This window comes from Dendropsophus ebraccatus, chromosome 12 (assembly GCF_027789765.1).
Source record: "Dendropsophus ebraccatus isolate aDenEbr1 chromosome 12, aDenEbr1.pat, whole genome shotgun sequence".
In the NCBI taxonomy this organism is placed as follows: Eukaryota; Metazoa; Chordata; class Amphibia; order Anura; family Hylidae; genus Dendropsophus; species Dendropsophus ebraccatus.
Window position 1 is genome coordinate 20,823,753 of NC_091465.1, and position 20,289 is coordinate 20,844,041.

Here is a 20,289-nt window from a genome sequence, read left to right on the forward strand (position 1 = left end):
TACTTGTATCTGGGTGCACGACCTGATCCAAAACGGAAAAGGAAAAGACAGTAGGTGTGGTCAGCTCCCAATAATCATCAAGCTTCTCATATATCACGTGGAAGATGTTGAGCACGGGGGATGAAACCCCTGGATTTCGGGGTGTCAAGGACAAGAAAGAAGAAAAGGATTCCTCCAGCTCATAGAAAATTCCACTTTATTATATCAAACGTCTAAAATGATAGCCGACGCGTTTCGAGCCTTTTCGGCTCTTAGTCATGGCATCTATACAATCAGACAAACAGATTTAGTGTTAATATACAAGATTACAAACATAGTTAAAAGACATATATACATAAGTGCACAAACATAAATTTCGCATACACAGGAACAAAATCGTATTTATTCTGAACAGGAACACGCAGAAGTTCCTTCACCCTCATATAATGTATTAGTATAGGTATTAAATATGGTAACTCATGTTAAATTATACTGGAGTATGATTTATATACACTCAGATATAGAAATTGTGATGTTTATGCCATAAAAAGAGAAACAAAGGAAGAATAATTTAACATGAGTTACCATATTTAATACCTATACTAATACATTATATGAGGGTGAAGGAACTTCTGCGTGTTCCTGTTCAGAATAAATACGATTTTGTTCCTGTGTATGCGAAATTTATGTTTGTGCACTTATGTATATATGTCTTTTAACTATGTTTGTAATCTTGTATATTAACACTAAATCTGCTTGTCTGATTGTATAGATGCCATGACTAAGAGCCGAAAAGGCTCGAAACGCGTCGGCTATCATTTTAGACGTTTGATATAATAAAGTGGAATTTTCTATGAGCTGGAGGAATCCTTTTCTTCTTTCTTGTCACAGAGTTTACTAGACAATCGCATTGTGGTGATGCAAGTATAATAGTAAATCAGGTTAAGTAACATCTTACCACCGCTAACACTGTGCCGAACGTAGGACACACAATATCTGCGATACCTTTATAGCGTCCACCTGGGTTTTTGTCTTACAGAGCCAAAAATCAATTTCTGTATGTTAGCAATCCTCTTAAAAAAGGGAAGAAAAACTTAGATGATTTATAAAATGCTTGTTCTGCCGAACCTTAGAAACAGTCTTCTATCCCCCAAGGAATCTTTGATATTCTAGAGAGAAATCTCATACTTTTTGCATCAAATATCTTTTTTAAAGTCCCTAAAATGTCCTTTGGGAGATAAACGTTGAGAATCTGTGCACTAAAAAGTGAATCAGAGGCACTGACATTAGCAAAGCAGTGACATTAAAATGTTGTGACATTAAAATGACTTTGTATGTGATGGATTATGCAGTTAGGAACCAGAAGGCCGACTCCGGGCTGCAAATCTCAGCCATCCTCGACATTTATTTCTGCTAGTTCTCATTCTTATATAACATTTCCTTTTTTCAAGGAGGGGGGAAAAAGAGACAAAAGACTATAGAGAGGTGAAATGTATGGATAAACAAGCTATGAAAAAAATCATCAGGCGTATATGTAGTTGACTTGTTTTCCGTCTTGCTCCCCCAGGAGCCCCGGTAATGCAGCTTTATGGATTTCTTTGATAGGTGGCCTTGTTAGGGGTCACTGGGGATTGCTGCTGAATTCCAAGCCTCTGGAAATTTAACAAGGTGGAGGAGTAGTGATGGGCTGGGGGTCAGGAAACACACAACAGACATAACCAGAGGCTTATGAGCATTACAGGAAGGAAGAAGATTTATGTGACCATAGGCGGAGGGCTCCTGTAAATCACCAGGATTGTAGTAATATGTATATAACCGTTTAGAGGAAAATGACACTTTATGGTGAATATATGAACCGCGGCGCAGGGTTTGTCTGATTGGAATATGATGGGATTTTATATTTATGTATCTGGGTCGTCAGGCGACTGGTCAGTAACACAGATGGGCAATGATTCATTTGGCTGTGTTCAGATGACTACAAGGGCACTAAATCTACTAAATAAATATCTGCATATGGAATGTTTAAACATAAGCTAGTCTTATCTCTTGCCTAAAAAAGCTCGTCTTGAGAATGTCCACCTGGTATCTATACATACTTCTGTGATATATATTGATGTAACCAATAACTATTGATATGCACAAGCCAAAAAGACAGAAATGGCTGCACATCGCACCCATGGCTGACACGAAAGCTTATTCAGCTACATTTAAAACCAACATCAGAAGTGAGTATATAATTTGGCCAAACCATATTGCCTCATGTACCACGTGCAGGTCCTCTGATACACATGAGTCCCTAACCAAAAAACATCACTGTGCCGGTCAGCGACCACAATCCCCGCAAAGCGTGCGCAAGCAGAGAAAGGGGGCCACGGAATGGCCCTGCAACCCCATTGTCACAGGACCAGACCCTAAAGGGCACCCCAAACCCCGCAGGCGCCACCGGCAGAAAAAGTGAATGCCAAGCAACACAAGTGTGAACAAGCTCTTACCTCTCTCTCCATTCCTCTGCAGGTAGAATGGGAGAACACTAGGAGATCCTCCCCTTATGTACTCAGGTGCTTCCTGCTAATTTGGGTCACATGGGTCTTACAAAGCACGAGTGCTAGCCACAATATAACTATTAATCTTGTGATATTTGGGCATGTAGACAGAAATTTGCCTTAAATATTCAGCATTTTGACCGAATAAACCAGAATTCTTGCAAGACACCAACAGTGCGTCTGTACGTTTTCTCTGAGCAGGCCTGCTTCTGATATATATATATATATATATATATACATAATTACCAATTAGAATCTCTACAACATACTCTGGGAACCTAACTGTCGTTACTACAATTGTAAAAATGATCGTAATTGCGTTCGTATGTATACTGTGAAGACTGATCGTAATTGTGTTCATATATATCCCATGAATGTTTGTAATTGTGTTTGTATCTGAATTCTGTGAAGGATGAGCATTGCACTAAAAGACTTGAGAAAGATTAACAATGGTTTTGATGTTAGCTTAGAAAATGCGGTCAACGACCTACAAACTAATTTTTGGCCGTAGTTGGATCGTTGCTGCGTTTACACCTGAAGATTATTGCTTAAATTCACACGATTTAACGATTTTGTACTCAAGAATTGTCCTGTGTTAAAGGCCCCTAAATCTGCTACAGCAAATCCGCACAAAAACCATGTGGATTATGGTGCAAAGTGAGAAGTGGATCTAGAAAGAAGAAGCAACAAACTGACCGAGATTCCACAATGTGAAAAAAAATCTGCACATAAGCTGTGTGAATATTGACCTGTTGTGCAGATTTCAGCTCTGCAGCATCTAAACATTAGTGTGGAAATGCTGCAGATTTGTTGTGGATATTCTCTTGTGACTTTAATGGGAAAGTTATAATTCCCAATAAGACTATATTCACACAACATCATTTTGCATCTGTCATTGTGGCCGTAATGATCAAAAATCATTAAATTGCCTAAAACCTGCAATGTATCAGATTTTTTACAAAAGAAAATTCACAGCATTTACGAGCATATGGCTGTAGCGTAAGGGGAATGACCACACAGTGTGAAGTAGAAGCAGAAGTATACACGTGGCAAAAACTGATCTGGGATCCATGTGCTTTACATGTGACTTTTAGAGGTGTTCTTTTATTTCCATTTTGAAACCTATTTGACATGTATTTTTGGCCTGATTTAGCACAATGTAATATGCACAGAATACTCACTTCTTATTGGCATCATTTATACATTCAATAATTTTACAGAATCGTTTACTATTTTCGGAATCGTCGTCCGCAATCACCAATGCAATAACCACAATCTGTGTTTTTTTTTTGCAGATACACAAAATAAAATGGGAAAGTGATAGTTAAAAGGGTTGGCCACTTTATAGTAAAATTGCTCAGTGTACAGTATTAGTAAGTGTACTCACTGTATATACTGACAGCAGCTCCCTGTCAGGACCGTTGAACTACCCTGTGCTGCCCCCATAGTAATAAGCCCCCCTGTGCTGTCCCCATAGTAATAATCCCCCCTGTGCTGCATCTGGCAAAGTAATAATCCCCCCTGTGCTGCCCCCATAGTAATAATCCTCCCTGTGCTGCGTCAGGCATAGTAATAATCCTCCCTGTGCTCCTCCCCATAGTAATAATCTTCCCCTGTGCTGTCCTCATAGTAATAATCCCCCCTGTGCTCCTCCCCATAGTAATAATCTTCCCCTGTGCTGTCCTCATAGTAATAATCCCCCCTGTGCTCCTCCCCATAGTAATAATTCACCCTGTGCTGCATCCAGCATACTAATAATCCCCCTGTGCTGCATCCGGCATAGTAATAATCGCCCCTGTGCTCTCCCCATACTAAAAATACCCCCCTATGCTGTCCCCATATTAATAATCCCACCCTGTGCTATGCCCCCATAGTAACAATCTCCCCTGTGCTGTCCCCATAGTAAAAACCTCCCTATGCTGACTCCCTATTAATAATCCCCTCATGCTCTGTCCCATAGTGATAATCCCCCCCCCGGCTGTTCCCATAGTAACAATTCCCCCCTGTGCTCTGCTCCCTCCTGCACTGCCAAACACACCCACACAAAAAAACAACAACAATATACTCACCTTAATACATACAGTAGGTCCCTGTCTCCCCTTCTCCTCTAGCCTTTGAGGAGCAGGCCACCGCTGCCGCCCCCGCATACTTCTCCCTTCAGCAGGCGCAGTGATATGACGTCACTGTGTCTGCTGGAGGGAGAAAATGTGTGAGGGGGCGGCGGCCTAACAGGTGCTGAGTGCGTTCCGGGGAGCTGCGGGCGAACGGGTGCTGGTAATGGGGCGCTCGGGGCAGGTTATCGAGTGGATGGGCGATCAATCGGGCGGGCCATGCTCCCTGTGTACCTCATAAAGCTTAAATTATATTCCCCTCCTCCAGGCTGTGCTGTCCTGCTCTGTGGTGAGTCTGTCCATAAGATGCCCCCTCCCCCCACCCCGTGCCCTCCATAAGCATATACAGGCTCAGTAGTGGACACTGGGGGAGCAGGGCCTGGTCACATACTCCTCCATGTCAGCAATCTTATGGACAGACTTACCACAGAGCAGAACAGCACAGCCTGGGGGAGGGGAGACTGATTTTAGTTTTATAGGACACATAGGGAGCAGCTGTCAGTATACACAATGAGTACAGTTACTAATACTGTACACTGAACTATTTTACTATAAAGAGGCCAACCCCTTTAAATGATCTGTACTTTTGCGGATTTAACTTTTGTAAAAAATATGTATCACCAAAAATTACGGATGCTCCAATAGACCTCTATAGGTGAATCCATGCCGCAAATACAAATACAGTGGTGCCTTGGATTACGAGCATAATTCGTTCCAGGGTCGTGCTTGTAATCCAAATCCACTCTTAAACCAAATCAAATTTTCCCATAAGAAATCATAGAAATGCAGACAATTGGTTCCACACCACAAATAATGATTATTATTCTGAATAACATGTAAAACAAATGAAACAAACATTCAGAAACAGCAGAATATGTGATATTATTAGTTACTGTACAGTAATGGAGAGTATAGGAAACACAAGGGCTGACAGAGACTGCAGGGAGCATGGAGGAATGAGCAGGTCAGATGTTGGCACATACATGCAGCACTCTCTGCCCAGGGAGAGAGGGGTTACAGCTATGGAGAGATTACCTCCACAGTCCTGTCCCCTGATGTAAGCCCCAGCCTTAAGTGGATCTGCTATAATTTGGAAGGTGAGGGAGACTTCCGGGGTCAGAATACAGTGCTGTAGACCCCGCTATGCAGACCATGCCCCTCCTCCACTCGCGCTACCACCCAGCACAGGGAGCTCTTAAACCAAAACAATGCTCTTAAAACAAGTCCCAATTTTGAAAAACTGTGAGCTCTTAAACCAAAACGCCACTGTACTATTTTTTGGATTGCAGATCCTTAAAACTACAGTGTGTACAGCCCAATAGAAATGAATGTGCCCTAAATGTGTCTTCAACTGTGGATCCGCAATTACGGATAAATTCAAGATACATTCACGCATTCAGTAATTTTTCAAGACTGTATATGATATCTGCAACTGTCTGCAAAGCACAAAAACTTTGTCCATAATCCATATTTTTTGTGGATTACAGTAATATTTGCAGAATGCGGATCTGTAAAACTATGAACAGTGTAAACAGCCCAAATGAAATCAATGGGTCCTAAATTTGTCCGTAATTGGGGATCCGCAGTTACGGAAAACTTATGAAATGGGTGAATGTAGCCTAAGAATAACACATATTAAAAAAAAATGAAAAGTAAAATGCATGGCATTTCCCACAATGAACTCAAATGCTTTACGGCCATAAAATAGGTGGATTTAGAGGCGCCCTATGGGCAGTTTATGTAGGCTGTCCGAGCATGCTGAGAGTTGTAGTTTAGTTTGAGACCATTATGCTAGGGTCACACAAGGTGACTAATGAGACAGAGAATTTTCAGAATGTTAATGCTTTCCTATTAAGGGTGCGTTCACACATAAAGGATCCGCAGCAGATTTAACGGTGCACATTTGATGCTGTCTTCAGTTATTTAGATCAAATCTGCTGCGGATCTGCTGCAGATCCACTGCAAATCCACACCATCAAATCCGCTGCGATACGGTAGGTGTGAAGCTACCCTTAAAATAAAAACTCATAAGGTTTAATGAGCAATGACGTCCACCTTCGACAATAACTTACATTGAGGTGAATAAGCAGCGGCCATTGTGTTTTGTCTGTAATAGAAATCCAGATACATATGAAGAAGGAGAAAGGGATAAAACGGAAGGGAATGGATCCTGAGGCAGGTGACAGATTAACACTGCAAAAAAATAAAATAATACACAGATTGATAACTGGAAATGATAGATTACGCTGTCGCTGCTGTTATCCTCCCTCTTATTCAATCCTGACATTTCCTGCTGATGGAGAAGTCTTTTACTGGTCCCAGCTGCAGCAACGTCAACCTCGATTGCCCTAAAACGAGTCAAAGGCCAAGCAGGTACTTGTGTGCGTCTGTGTGTAAGTGTAACACGGCTGTGTGTAATGGCAGCTAGGCTTTACAGAAAGTTGTACCGGTTTCATCTCATATCCTCTGGGGAAAGCACTTAAAATCCCATTCAGGCCCTTTGGAAAAAGCAATTTGCCGCCATGCTACAGTGATGGAAAAGAATGACCGGATTGTGACAATTATGTGTCACAGGATAGGAGTGACCGAGGTCAAAAACCAATTGGCGGAATAATCGACAAAATCAATGGAGAGGAGCCTCAGTCCCATATAATATAATAATATTTTACAATGCAGTGATGGGAATATAATGGTATATAGTAACCATATAAAATAGTTTTCTTGTTATTATTATAGATAAGTCTTAGGTGACTACAAAAAAATCACTGATTCCGAGATTTCTATTATTTTAGTCTTTCACATTATCTATAAACTTCACTAAGTATATACTATAGGAATGAGAAACAACTGGCAGCACAGGGTTCATGCACATTGTATTTTGGATCGGCGATATGGTGCCCATACTGTACACCATCACACCATATTAGAGAGGTATCCTACTGTAATGCCTGCAGCTATACAAAGCATGGGCTACATAGTGACTACATAACATAGAATGCATGGCCAAAGATTGCAGCTTTGTGGTCACAATGCAGCACATACATTCCCGCAGCCTGTGTGTAGCCATCATCCTGCGCTGATTTCTGGGAGTGGTAATTTCATGGAGCAACAGGACCACATTCACATGGACTGGCCGTCATGCAGGAAGCTGATCATAACCAGAATCTAATGGACCAATGAATCTCTGTTTGGTGACTTTAACCATGAAGATTGCTGTATCGCTCTGCTTTAATGGCAACTTATGAAACTGCATGTGGTTGTGTTGCAGCCCATAAGCTGGCACATCCCCACCATTGCCATCTACTCATGGTTTGCTGCTGGTTCAAGTGCTCAATGCAGTGAAATCCTAGGTGCATTGCTCCATGGGAAACATGTTATTGTTTGGCTGATCTCCCTGAGATCAGCGATCCGTCTTCTTATGGCTCTACTAGGCATTGCACCCACCTAGCCAGAATCCTGCTCCACACTGATGAGGGGCAACACCCCAAAACAGCTGTCTGTGGATGGATACCTGGCCTTGGTTTTTCCCTTGTCATTACATTGACTTATAGGGCCACTTAATATGGTGGTTTTGGTGGTTTCCCCACAGGAGCTGCCCCTTGGCTGAGTCCTTCCGGGAAGGATATCCTGCTAGTCTTGTTTCAAGACTTTTAAATGAGTCTCCACGGGTTCTCTTTTTTTTTTTTTTTGCATCTACTCACGGTGGATTTCTGATTGAAGTTGCAGAAATTAGCATGTAGCTGCAATGTAGGCAGTACAGCTCTTGAAATTTAGGCTGTGAATTATGTATTGCAGCTAAAACTGTAAGCTCAGTCTAAAACTAAGCCTTAGAAGGTGCTGCTATTTAGAATACATGACTTTGCCATATGCACAACACCTTTACAAATAAATAAATATATATATATATATATATATATATATATATATATATATATATATATATATGATGATTGAACTTACACTCTGGTTTGTGTAACCCTGAACACTCAGCATTTGACCCCCCTTGGGTGCAGCCCTAGGGCTGACCTGAAAACATGGATACAGCCTATGGCATAAATACAGCCTATGGCCATAGCCATGTTTTCCAGGCATCCATCTTCTCCTTCCACTGGGAGTCAAATGCCGATCATTTGGAGTTTCACAAACCCGAACTTACTGTAAATTTGCTGATCTTTATAAGCCGTGTACTGCAGACACATAAACGACGTCACTTTCAATCCACACTTCTACATTTCCCATCACAGCTTCATACCGTATTGTGTGATACCCCTAACTCCCCACCCTTTGAGTCTATAGACAAAATGTTCTCTTCGAGGGATAACAAGTGTAAATGATGATAGGTATGGACCTGAATGTCCTCCTTGTATTTCTATATGGTCACACAATTTCATGACAGTTCCAATTACGCTTGTAATTGACAGAAGGAAATATGTTATGGCTCGTACCATACTCTGTCCAGTGCACTCTTATCCAGAGGTCAAGGCTCCCGTACAGTGTAGAAACTTACACTGAAATCATCATAGACACATGAGACCCTGCAGGGGCCTGTAATCAATGGTAAAGGGGAAAAATAATTTCTCGTCTCCTGTCATTTTTGCTTGATAGTCTTATGAGAGATGTCTGGAGATGTGACATTACGTCACTTATAGCTTGCACTACTTCAAACATGCCCGACTACTGCCAGATTATATGGTAATGTGATCGCTTAACCTTATCAAAACGCCACTGAGGAGAAGACAGAGGATAAAGTCATTTCAGAAGTAATCCGTGATGGACTACTTCATCTTAATAAGAGTTTAGTTACCAGTTATTCTCACCAGTACAGATGGGAAAGCTCCTCTATTCTATCAATTGCAAGCTCATATCTACCTTCAAGAGGTGCCGCTAGACGACATTGTGTATATTTACACTGTAAACAATGCCAGCCCCTTTTGTAATAGGGACAAATAAAGGTATATTCCCATCACTGAATGATAGGGCCCATGGCAAGGTCCCTTTCTCCTGCACATCATTCACCCACCATAGTTGTACCAAGCCTTCCTGGCTAAATCCAGTCATATTCTTCAACAAAAAGTCCATAATAGATACTACTGGAGAGATGGGGTGTTACAAACCTAATGTGTGTTCCATACGTAAACATGATGCCAAGTGGATAGCTTGGATAGACTAGCCAGGTCAGGGCCGACTCCAGGTTTTTGCGGACCCTTGGGAAACAGATCCTCAGCGGGCCCCTCATCCATCTACTATCATACCTCCCAACTTTTGCAAAGAGCAAAGAGGGACATGTGCGCCGTGGTCCCCACAGCCACGCCCCCATAGCGACCCTCCATAGCCACGCCTCCATAGCGACCCTCCATAGCCACGCCCCCATAGCAACTCCCCTACAGTCACCACATGCTGCTGACTGAATAGTGCCCGATATAGTATCCAATCCCCCCAAAAATGCCCTATATAGTATCCAATCCCCCATTATAATGCCCCACATAGTATCCAATCCCCCCAATAGTGCCCACATAGTATCCAATCCCCCTATATAGTGCCACACATAGTATCCAATCCCCCATATAGTGCCCCACATAGTATCCAATCCCCCCAATAGTGCCCACATAGTATCCAATCCCCCCATATAGTGCCACACATAGTATCCAATCCCCCATATAGTGCCCCACATAGTATCCAATGCCCCCATATAGTGCCCCACATAGTATCCAATGCCTCATATAGTGCCCCACATAGTAGCCAATGCCCCCATATAATGCCCCACATAGTAGCCAATCCCCCCATATAGTGCCCCACATAGTAGCCAATCCCCATATAGTGCCCCACATAGTAGCCAATCTCCCATAGAGTGCCCCACATAGTAGCCAATGCCCCATATAGTGCCCACATAGTAGCCAATGCCCCCATATATGCCCCACATAGTAGCCAATCCCCCATATAGTGCCCCACAAAGTAGCCAATCCCCCCATATAGTGCCCCACATAGTAGCCAATCCCCCATATAGTGCCCCACATAGTAGCCAATCCCCATATAGTGCCCCACATAGTAGCCAATCCCCCATAGAGTGCCCCACATAGTAGCCAATGCCCCATATAGTGCCCACATAGTAGCCAATCCCCCATATAGTGCCCCATAAAGTAGCCAATCCCCCATATAGTGCCCCACATAGTAGCCAATCCCCCCTATATTGCCCCATATAGTATCCAATCCCCATATAGTGCCCCACATAGTAGCCAATCCCCCCATATAGTGCCCCACATAGTAGCCAATCCCCCATATAGTGCCACACATAGTAGCCAATGCCCCATATAGTACCCACATAGTAGCCAATGCCCCCATATATGCCCTACATAGTATCCAATCCCCCATATAGTGCCCCACATAGTAGCCAATCCCCCCATATAGTGCCCCACATAGTAGCCAATCCCCCATATAGTACCCCACATAGTAGCCAATGCCCCCATATAGTGCCCACATAGTAGCCAATGCCCCCATATAGTGCCCCACATAGTATCCAATCCCCCATATAGTGCCCACATAGTAGCCAATGCCCCCATATAGTGCCCCACATAGTACCCAATCCCCATATAGTGCCCCACATCACTTGAGACATACACAAACACACATTATTGACACAGACACTGACTGACTGATGGACACTGCCTGGGACTGACACTGACTGACTGACACACATACAGACACACAGCACTTCTCCCTCTTTCTCTCTGTGGGCCTGCTCTTCACACTGTAAGGTTGAGGACCTTCAGGTCATGTGATCAGGTCCTTCACCCTTTGCTCTCTATGTGCAGGTGCTGCTCCTTTCTCCTGTGTTTTCTGATGTTCAGCGCTCACCCTGCACTGCAGTGAGTGGGCTGAACTTTAGAACACTGGGCCCCTTGCCTGAGTAAGCCCTGTGCTAATACTGGCCCTGAGCCAGGTCTTGGCAGGGAATATCTATTGAGAGGGTCAATGGTGCTCTTTACTAGAGATCAGCGAACCGGGTTCGAGTCTATCCGAACCCGATCGTTCGGCATTTGATTAGCAGTCGCTGCTGAACTTGGATAAAGCTCTAAGGTTGTCTGGAAAACATGGATACAGCCAATGACTATATTCATGTTTTCCACATAGCCTTAGGGCTTTATCCAACTTCAGCAGCCACCGCTAATCAAATGGCGAATGTTCGGGTTCGGATGGACTCAATCCGAACCCGATTTGCTCTTCTCTACTCTACTCCCATGCCAATATGCTATATGGTTGCTAGAAATATACAGTAATCCGTCAACATACAATATTAATTGGTTTCAGGACGACCATTGTATGTTGAAACCAAAATTCTATGGAAAACTGGCCCAGGTAAAGAGCAGCACAGGACATGTAGTATCACACTATACTCAGAGAATCACTACTAGGCAGCCAACCAGTGCATGTATTTCAGTAATACTGGGGTTATATCAGTAAAATGGCCACTTTTATTAATTGATCACCTAGTTATTTACATGTGCTGCAGATCCTTACTGTCTGTAACATTGTATGTGGAGTCTGGTCTCAAGTTACGATGGTCCAGAAAGTAACATTGTATGTTGAATATTTTGTATCTTGAAGCCATTGTAAGTTGAGGGATCACTGTATAGAATTATGACACCCATCTTATTATCCACCCAATATTATATGTGATATTAGTGCAGAATAAGTGGGGTGGTCTCCTTGTTATAATCAATAAACATGACCGGTAAGTAAATACATTATATGTGACTGAATACTGCTAGAATACCCACATAATAATCTGGCTATGATGGCTATTGTCAGCTTCTCTGTATAGTTATTCTCCATAGCCATAAGGGCAGAAATAAACCAACAGCAGGCAGTGACACTGGTGAGCCGCTACGCCATATACGCGACATATGGAACAATCACATGAATCTTTCATGGCCCTGAACAGAGGCATTCAATGGCCTTAATGTTTATAGCTGGATAGTGATAGTTTCTGTGCCTCTCTATAGTGTATGTAGGGTATGGATGCTCTGTAAGGCCTGCCTGCTTACTGTGGAATAACATGTCCTCAGAGCTATTAATCACATCTAGAGGACATCTAACTATTGAGCTGCTGAGACAAAAAACTAATAGTAGTGAGCATCACGGGCGTCATTCACAGCATAACAGGAATGCCCATAAGGCTAATAATCATCAGCTTTAGTATGTTTCTGGGTCTATTAATCCTGATTGTTTTTTAATGTGACACACAGTATACAGCTGCCCAGATACACATACAAAGGCTATATCCACACTTTGAGCAGTAAATTTAAGGCTAAAAAGGCACTTTTTTTTTTTAAATGAAGGCTTGAAGTGTACCTTAGTGCGTACTTTTCTCCACTCATGATGGGAATCTGAACATCCAGACCCTGACTGAATAAAATTTTTATTGACAGTGCCCATTTACCTTACACACACATGTTCAGCTGCGTTTTGCTCTACACTATTTACATTTGGAAGGTATTTTCGGCTATTTATGGCCCAAAATCAAACTTCATGGCTATACAAATTACAGCCATTAAATCTATACATGTGCACCAAAAAGACATTTTACCACTTTGAAAACAATAGAAATCAATGATTTGAAAAAAATCCCTTTATTTCACTGTAATGGCTGTTTTGTGAATGTTCCTATAATACTGTGCAAAAACAAGGCTTCCATGCACCATCTTCCTGCTAGACTCCATGCACTGACAGCCACCAACCTGTACAAGCAGAGATGCAGTATAGAACAAGTGGGCAGTGCGGAGCAACAGCGTGAGCCTCTACCCTAGGACAGAAGGTAGATTTCCTACCTTCTATAGACAACAGGTTTCAAACTCACAGCCCTCCAGCTGATGCATAAGTACAATTCTCATCTTGCCTGGACAGGAATGATGGGAATTGTAATTTTGCAGCAACTGAAAGGCCGCAAGTTTGAAATCCCTGCTACAGACAATGTAACTAATCTGGAGTCAGGATTGTAATTGAATGTAATTCAGTGGCCTCATTCACACATCCGTAGTTGCATAAAGGGCTGTGATCCGTATCGCAAAAAAAGGACAGGCCCTAGTACGGACTGAAATTCCTTCACGGACACACCAATAGAACCCTATGGGATCCATATTTTTGCAAATGTGATCTGCAAAAAATACGGATCCGCAATCTGCAAATAGTGACTGGATTTTTTTTTGAGGATCAGCAAAGTATACGGGTGCAATTCAGATGGAAATTTGCAGAATTGCTAATAAAAAATAGCGGAGTGAAAAATATACTGATGTGTGAATAGACCCTTAGGGTGCCTTTACACAGGGAGATTAATCTGACAGATTTTTGTAACCAAAGCCAGGAATTGATTTGAAAAGAGGAGAAATCTCAGTCTTTCCTTTATGACCTGTTCTCTGTTTATAGTCTGTTCCTGGCTTTGGCTTCAAAAATCTGTCAGATAAATCTCTCTGTGTAAAGGCACCCTAACTAAGATGAATCCATATTTACATCTGACTGTGTAATGTGTTTCCAGCGCACACTTCAGTCTGGGTACGGTCTAATGTCATTGTTACATCAGTCACTAAAAGGGATGGTACAGGGAAGTTCAGATTCCGCCTAAAATCCCATTACCGTAGTAATCACAAACAGGGCAGAATGCTATTATGTCATCCAGTAACATATCTAATCATGTCACCGCAGACGCTATATTTAGGCCCGTGCTAATTTAACTAACTTAATCTCCGTCTGTTAGAGAAAGATTATTTTGAGCAGTAAAAACTGGGGCATCAAACTCATGTCCTATACATTATTCTTGCAGACAGGGTGCTCCACGCAGCAGCTAGCATGTGGTGAGCCGCATCCCGTCTATGGCAGGAGATACTCACGGCTGCAGCGCACGTTCACACTGACAAATCGCCGCTCTCCAGCCCATTAATTTATGCTGTCCATTCCCTGCTATTATATTCTTTTCTACCTATTAAACGCATAAATGCTGCTTTCAGCCTGAATCCACTGAATTATGCAGGGCCTGTCCATAGTTATTTGTTTGTTGCTGTAAGTTTCTTTCCAGTTGGGAATTTGCCAATTAAAACTCATTTTTATGGAAAACAGCTGTATTTCTGGATTTATGTAGTGCGGAGAGTGGATGAGACATCGGCTCGGATAGAAGAAAACCTGTTTTATAAGATACAGCACAACATTATATATAGAGATAAATGAAACCACAGTAAGTTCTGTTCTGGGAAATACCAAACTCTCTGCATTTGACTCCTGGTGGCTTAGGAGATGGTTGTAGGGCTGCATCCCATCTTCTCTATCCACAGGGAGTAAAATACAGAGTGTTAAAAGTTTCAAGGAACCTAACTCAGTGTAGCTTCACACGTAACGTATCTGCAGCGGATTTCAAGCTGCGAATTTAAAGCAAAATCTGCTGGGTATACTTGCCCGTTCACTTCAATGGGCTGACATACTTGCAGTATCCCGCTGAGAGTTTGTCAAACTCAGCACCATTAACCCCCTCGGGCCGGGAACCAACTTCTTCAGCCACCAGTATTCAACTGCAGAACAATCAGACTCGATTTCCGCTTTTCTCTAGTGTTTAAACCATTACGGTCATTTGCAGTAACTTCCAACATGTCATCAGATCGCACCAGGTCTCACAATACAACCAGGAAAGTGCACTGCTGCTCCATCTCCGTTCTCTGGATGAGTTAGGGTGGTATTACATGGGGCGATTTTTTGGTGATTAACGATAAACGATCTCAAGCAATCATTCACCCTATTACACAGGACGATGATCGTTACTTCCGGTCATTCTTGCGCTTGTCCTTTCCTTTCCAGGGAACGAGCGAACAACGCGTTATTACACTAAACGATTTGGGAATGATTAGCTGTGCTGCTGTAAGGAATCCGTATCTGGCGTGTACCTGCATCCTGGGAGAGCGGCGGCAGGTTTTTTGATAGCGTATCCTGTTGCCCACTAATCATTAAAGTTACCCTTTAAAGAGGATGTACCACCTGGTACATCCTCTTTAACCTAAACCCACTGATCGAACGGCGCCGACACGGGGAAGCTGGTGCCGCGGTCCGTTTTTCAGACCGAGGCCCGGTTCCCGTGCACGGCGCCGTTCTATGCACCGAAACCGGCCGGTGCTCAAGCACTGGAGGTCGGCCGGGCCGCCCCCAGTGGGAGGGAATTTCCTTCCCTGTATGACGCGGCTCCATTCATTCTAAGGGAGCCGCGTCATACAGGGTAGGAAATTCCCTCCCACTGGGGGCGGCCCGGCCCACCTCCAGTGCTTGAGCACCGGCGGGTTCCAGTTCATAGAACGGCGCCATGCACGGGAACTGGGCCTCGGTCCAAAAAACGGACCGCGGCACCGGCTTCCCCGTGCCGGCGCCGTTCCATCAGTGGGTTTAGGTTAAAGAGGATGTACCAGGTTGTACATCCTCTTTAAGCTCTTTTCTTTCCACTTCATATTCTCTGCTGGTATAGATTTTGGACAAAACAGCGACTCAGGACTTACTGTCTCACAAGTTGGTTTGTTTCAACTTAATCATAACTTGACCATGACCTACAAGAATGCCCTAAGACAATTTCAGAGAGTCCTTTGTCAACAGTCACCGCCATTTACACTGTGCCGCTGAAAGTCCCTGACATTCCTAAAATGACAAGCCGAGTTACACTTCAACGGGGTTAAATGCCTTCGTAAATGTACTTTTCAGATTTAACTTGTTCTTCAACTTTGGCAGAACTAGAAATTTATTCACTATACTTTATCGAATTTACAAGTTGCCAAGCAACAGGCTGTCAATCATCAGGAGAGCGCAAGTAGCCGATTCATACTATGAGAACACTTCAGTCGACAGGGAAGTAATTGCTGTTGAATATAAAACTCTCAAGTTGAGGAACGTTGATGTCCTGTCCTGATTTGACCCGGTTTCCATACTGTATATTGAAGAAAATAGGCAAATTCACAGTGAAAGCAAAAGGAGGTTCTGAGTGTTTTACTTTACAAGGATTTAAGTATACCATATACCAATGTGATGGAAGGAAAGCTTCTCTAGCAAGATGTAGTCTAAACATAAAACCGGACTGATATATACATGAGAAGCTGTCGTGTCAAGTCATAAAGCAAACAATACGATGTGGGGAATCTTAGAACGACAGTATACAGGTGTTGACTGAATAACTATCATATGATTAGGTGTCTTCTGGATTGTTCACATCTGCATTCGGCATTCCCAACATTTTGCAAAGGAGCAGAACAACAACGACAGTGACTGATGCGTCAAATTATGGAAACACGAGTTGACTGGCAGAGCCTTCTGACTTTATTGGGGTTTGTTGGGTTTTCGTCCATGGTGTGCCTGGTATGCTGCACTATTTTGTCCAGAATTTTTGACAGAATCTGCAAGCGAGGTTTATAATGGGAGTGACATAGATGTGACGGTAGCCTTACTAGGATAGAACAATCCGTTGTCACCAGAAGATCCACGGTTGATGAGCTGATCACTGGCGGTCACTGCTAGCACATGATCCCTACTATTTAAAACCTTCAGGAGAAAAACATCACATGGTGCCCTTTAAAAACAATGAAAGAAATACATAATACTCCCTGCAGCAAATATCTTGTACAATTTGCATAAAAAAACCCTGGCTTACATGCTTTGCACTACATTTTCAATGTGTTTTAATTAGAGATGAGCGAACCTGGAGCATGCTCGAGTCGATCCGAACCCGAACTTTCGGCATTTGATTAGCGGTGGCTGCTGAAGTTGGATAAAGCCCTAAGGCTATGTGGAAATCATGGATATAGTCATTGGCTGTATCCATGTTTTCCAGACAACCTTGGAGCTTTATCCAAGTTCAGCAGCCCCCGCTAATCAAATACCGAACGTTCGGGTTTGGATCGACTCGAACCCGAACGTGGTTCGCTCATCTCTAGTTTTAATGGTTACTTGTCACTATGCGCAACCACATGCCCTTCGAGCGTAGAGAGACGCAGGTCACTTCGGGAGATCAGGTCCCACATTCGGTGAGTTTCATGCACAAACTCTATTCTAATAACAAGGCTTGTAGACAGAATTTGCTGGGCGTTGGATATTGCCTCGGCAGTAGAGAGCATGTGGCAGCACATAGTAGCAGGTACTCTTTAAAAACTCTATGCCACACTCAGCAGAAGAACATGGTTTACTGGAAAGCAAGTGCCTCTTTGCTGAAAAGTGGGTGTGGTTTAAATGCATCAAGTTCTATTGAAAATGTTTGGCATAAAAAATTCATAGGTGGTACAAACCTAGTCTACAGATACACCAGTGTCACATGATATATCTGGGGCATTTTTGCACTGTCTATTCCAAATTTACAGTGTCGAAGAATTGGAATTTTTATTTATCTCCCCCATTGTGCCTCTCTGTATGAAGGGACAGGGAGTAGAACAACATGACTGGAGAATCAGACTAAACCTAGGATTGGTTTGTAGTCTGTAACCACGGAGATACATATCTGGGCAGTGAAACTGGAGAGAATAAGCAGTATTTTGAATAAAAGATACAACATTCATGATTTACACCTCCTGACACCATGACAGGGTGATACTGGTACTGTGCTGGAATACTAAGGCTATGTTCACATACAGGAAAAAAAATTGCAAAAGCAGGTGGTAAATAAGGAGAATGTTCATTATTTGGAGAATCAATAATCAATTAAAATCAATTACAGCCATTATTCTATATGATGTGTACACTGCCATCCTATTTTCTACTTAAAGGAGAAGTCCGGTCGGGGGGGACAAAAATCATTACTTGCAGAGGGTGGAGGGGAAATAAGAAAGACACTAAATGTACCTGTCCCCGTGCCTGCATTGTACCGTAAGACCAGGCTCCTATACCTCACTTGGTGTTATCTTTTCCTGGGTTCTGGGTACATCACGACCTGGCTAAAATGTCACAAGCTGGTGGGATTTAGCCCGCTCAGCCAATCAGTGGCTGCAGTGGTGTCCTGATGAGCGGGGTATCTGGAAGCCGGGTCGTGATGTAGCCGGAGGGGAGCTAAGTAGACAGCAGGCTGGGGTCCAGGGGCGGGTAAATATGACCTCTTTTTTACAGCAGGCTGGGGTCCAGGGGGGGGTAAATATGACCTCTTTTTTACAGCAGGCTGTGGTCCAGGGGCGGGTAAATATGACCTCTTTTTTATCCCCCCCTCCCGGACAGATTCCTCCTTTAAATGGGGAGCACTATTATATTGAAACTATGGCCACATATTACCCAAGAAAATTACAGCTGTATTTTATGGTGTGTGAACTTAGCCTTCATTAAGCATCAATAACTAATACCAGACAACCCCAATGCATCCTGCTTCTACTGTATGTTCAGACTACATACCGTATATGTGTAGTGCGTATACAATGGTGAGGCAATGTTCTCTTATCCATCCTTGGAATATTGGCTCTAGTGTATGCGCATTTCAATGTTATGCCTGAGATATAATTACAGACTCTTCCTAAAAATAATAACAACCTCCCTGCAGCTAAAACTGTCTGTGTTGCAATTTGTATTCCCTGGAGGTTGGAAATTCTTTACATTTGGCAGCAATTCCAGATCTGTCCTTTGGTTTGAGCTAATCCTCCGAGGAGGTGTAGGAACTACTGGAGGGGGATAAACATTCCTGTCTAGTGGTGCTTGGGATGAACCACGCTTGAACCCTCTTCTCTCTTCCTGAGAGGCACATAAGAGGACTCGGCATCTCTTTGGATCTGTTTAATCTGGGTGATCATTGTTTTTAATATGAAGATAGTAATCTCCTGAAAGAGGCGACTCACCACGAGCCAGGCTGCACGCACTGGGGACTGCTGAGGCTCATGGGAGACGGTGACCTTTCATCTTCTGACCCTGAATTTCAAAGAAGACTGATGAGAAGCAGCTGTCCTGGACATGGAGCTTTGTTTAACAAGCAGCAAGCAAAAGATTCCTTAGGGAGCGCAAGTAATTATCCACAGAAACTCCTCGCCGCCTCCTCCATTAACAGAAATTACAATTAACATTCATTTGTTAAGTCTAAATACATTATGGAAGTGGTCACTTACGACCAAGGACCTAGATTATAGCTATGTCACCTCTGATTAACCAGACACCTGCATGAATAGAAATTCCTTAATGTAGTCTGTTTAAAGGGCTGTTCCTAACATCACTAGGAAACACCATCGTTTTCGTGAGAGCGAAAGGGCCGCAGAGCTAGTTTACCATAGCACCCTCTTCACTGTCTGTATGTGATAATGGCACACAGGATGCATACACTATTTTGGCACTTTATTAGAACCCCCTCCTTATGTCATCAACCTCAGTGTATTGTGGTATACATCCCACTGGGTGATCAAATAATTCTGCGGAAATATTGGCCTGTGTACAGTTGCCACACATTAGGTGGAGGTCCTCATATGTTCTGTACAGCCTGTTCTACCTGATCTAATAGACGTTTATTGGATAAATATTAGGGACTGCGAAGGACAAGAAAGAAGTGAAGACTCACTATCATGTTCCTGCAGCCAATCTCTGACCATATGACTCTGGTTGTTCGATTGTTCTGCTGACAGTTCCCCTAGGGAAATCAGCGTCCATAGGAAAATAAAGTTCGTCGCCATACTGCTTAGATATTTCCTACT

The 20,289-nt window shown here is 43.0% G+C and overlaps 1 protein-coding gene and 1 long non-coding RNA gene across 3 annotated transcripts in view; one reads left to right on the plus strand and one right to left on the minus strand.

Annotated features, from left to right (window-relative positions):
• CLMP (CXADR like membrane protein) overlaps positions 1-20,289 on the plus strand; it is an 88,761-nt gene that overhangs the window by 37,057 nt on the left and 31,415 nt on the right. The gene's annotated exons all lie outside the window — the stretch shown is intronic.
• LOC138769908 (uncharacterized) overlaps positions 16,631-20,289 on the minus strand; it is a 65,945-nt gene continuing 62,286 nt past the window's right edge. For both annotated transcript variants that reach the window (XR_011359345.1, XR_011359346.1), the window contains exon 3: positions 16,631-17,213. This is a non-coding gene — a long non-coding RNA (uncharacterized lncRNA). The remainder of the gene's footprint in view (positions 17,214-20,289) is intronic.